Genomic DNA, 2,693 nt, shown 5'->3' with positions numbered 1-2,693 from the left:
TATGTTGCTCGGCTTGAGGAGATGGGTCGCTACAGTTGGGCGTCGGCGGCACTAGCATGGCTGTACAGGTGCATGTGCCGAGTCGCCAACAGACATGTGGTGAAGTTAGCTGGCCCGTTACAGTTATTACAGTCTTGGATCTTCTGGAGGTTTCCCACTCTTAGACCATCTGGGTATGATGAGATCAGCTGGCCCCTTGCCTCGAGGTACCTTTATTGTTTTGTACTAGGTATTCTTTTTGTTATCATTTTGTAATTATGCCCTATATTCTTCTGTTTTCTTGTACGCAGATGGTCTGGTTACAACCCTGGGATTAGCAACAAGGGACCTCGGGTACAGATGGCTCGCATGCAGATCGACTTGTTACAGCCTCGGCAGGTAAGCAAGGAGAACTTTTGTCATTCTCAACTCATTGTTTCATTTTATATCACTTAACTGAAAGTACAAACGATTTGATTTTGATTTTTTCAGTTCATATGGATGCCCTATAGCGCACTTGACGTCATCCAGGTTGTCCATCCTGAGGTGTTGGAGCCTCGGCATACGATGTTATGGCGATGCAGGACGTCCCTGATTTATTTTGCGGTTGTTGAGTGGCATCAGGTTGATAGAGTTTTACCTCAGTTTGGCGGCGTCCAGCCCATACCGTCTCCCGCCCTAAACATCGACTTCCTGATGTCGAAGGACGGGAGAGGAGGTGACCGTTGGTTCCCGGCACAGTACCCCGATTGGCATCTTTACTGGCAGGAGCGTGCTGATTATATTCTACAGTTTGACATCGTGCCCGACCCTGGTCCGTCACATGAGTTCTTGACATGGTGGTATCAGCACGGGAAGAGGTTTTTATCGCCGGAGATGTTATTGGGGGATCCGAGAGGTGTTCCTATTCCAGATGAGGCGACGCAGAGGGGTGCAGGCCGACTTCCAGACATGGACCGGGTAGAGGATGTTCCTGACAGACGTCGCATTGAGAGGAGAGCACGAGTTGGGACACGTCGTAGCCAGCGTGAGTGGAACTGGGTAGATCAGGCTATGGATGCCGGAGACGACCCAGTTAGGGGTGTGGGGAGAGGTCGTGGTCGAGGAGGCAGGAGGAGGGTGGGTGCTGCTAGACATGGTGCGCAGATGCCTGGGGGAGGTGATGTTGCGGGAGTTCCTAGGGCACCTCAGGGCGGGCATGATGGTGGGTTCCCTGGAGCCGGTATGGGAGATCCCACGAGTCACATTGATGCTGGGCTTGGTGGTGGAGGTCTTGGAGATTACTTCGTAGGTGTTCCCGGTGATGATCATACCCTTCAGGATAGTACTCCATGGGTGAGTCCTGGCTCGATGTTTGGGGACTTACTTGCCAGTGATGGCATTGTGCACGAGTTTGGTGGACCACATTTCCTTGAGGATATCCGTACCATCATGCAGGAGGATGAGGCTGCTTCCGGACGGGTTCATACGACAAGGACACAGGCACCACTAGACGTTGATCTGAATGAGCCTGCCACGGTAGTTCCTGCGCATCCTTTTGCCATGGGTGGGACCCCAGCATCGGCACAGAGTATTGGATCACACTCGGTTGCCGGCCCGTCCTCTTCCAGACCCGTCCATGTACCGCCTACGACCCCGAGACAGCCAGTACCTGATGACAGCGAGGAGTCGATTGAGGATGAGGAGCCACTTATTCGTAGGGGCTACCGGACACGGGTGCCACGCCGTTGCGGCACTGGATCGCACCTGTTTAGATGACTTCATGGATATTGGTTTACATCTTGTTGTCTTTTTTATATTTTGTACTTCGTTGGTTTGTTATAGTTGTTATGATATGTACTTTCGTATTATGTTATTTGAATTTATGTTATGTAGTCTCATTTACGTCGATGTATTATACTGTTATGTTATGATTTATAGTTTCATGTTATGTTATTCGTTATCCTTTTACCGCTATATAATGTTGTTTGTTCTAGTTATAAATTTCAATGATGTAAAAGACTTTAAACAGAAATATTTGGTACCATTATCAAGTTTCATTACACAAACGAAGCAAAGTTGTTCCATACAAGTTGTAATACATTAAAAGTTATAAACAAATACAGGACAAGTGCTACTACAATAACAAAGAAACACATACATAGCAAATCGCCTACTGATTTCTAGCAGTCCCGCTTGGGCCTGCGGCTTGTGGACAACTTCGCCTGGTGTGTCCTGGCTGCCTGCAGAGGCCACATCTCTTTGGCCGGTTCGGATCTGCTTCATCCATGTTGGTTCGAATTCTTGTGGTTCTAGGACGACCCTCCCTCGCACGCCTCATGCTCGGATCCGGTATAACTGTAGGCCCGGCATAAGGTGGCCAGAAACCCTCCGGTATGGGAGGGGCAAATACCATCTGATAGACGCCGAAGACGGAGCTAAGCCGGTATACCTCGTGCACGTAAGGCTGCCATGTAAGCCGTGAATAAGCACAGCATGCCAGTGCATGCGGACAGGGAAAATGAAGTGCTTGGAAGTATCCACAGTCACAAGTCTTAGACCCTAATGAGACCCTGTACGTACCAAGAGAGAATGAGCCTGTCGGAGTCGTCTCAGCAACGGTGTACTCCGAGTTGTCTCTGTCGTAAACAGTAACCGTGAAATGCCGGGCTGTTCTCAGGTTGGCCTCTTGAAGCACCTGGCTGTCTTCAGGTTGGCCTCGATACACTTTACTA

This window comes from Arachis duranensis, chromosome 6 (genome assembly GCF_000817695.3).
Source record: "Arachis duranensis cultivar V14167 chromosome 6, aradu.V14167.gnm2.J7QH, whole genome shotgun sequence".
NCBI lineage: Eukaryota > Viridiplantae > Streptophyta > Magnoliopsida > Fabales > Fabaceae > Arachis > Arachis duranensis.
This window is presented reverse-complemented; position numbering follows the sequence as displayed.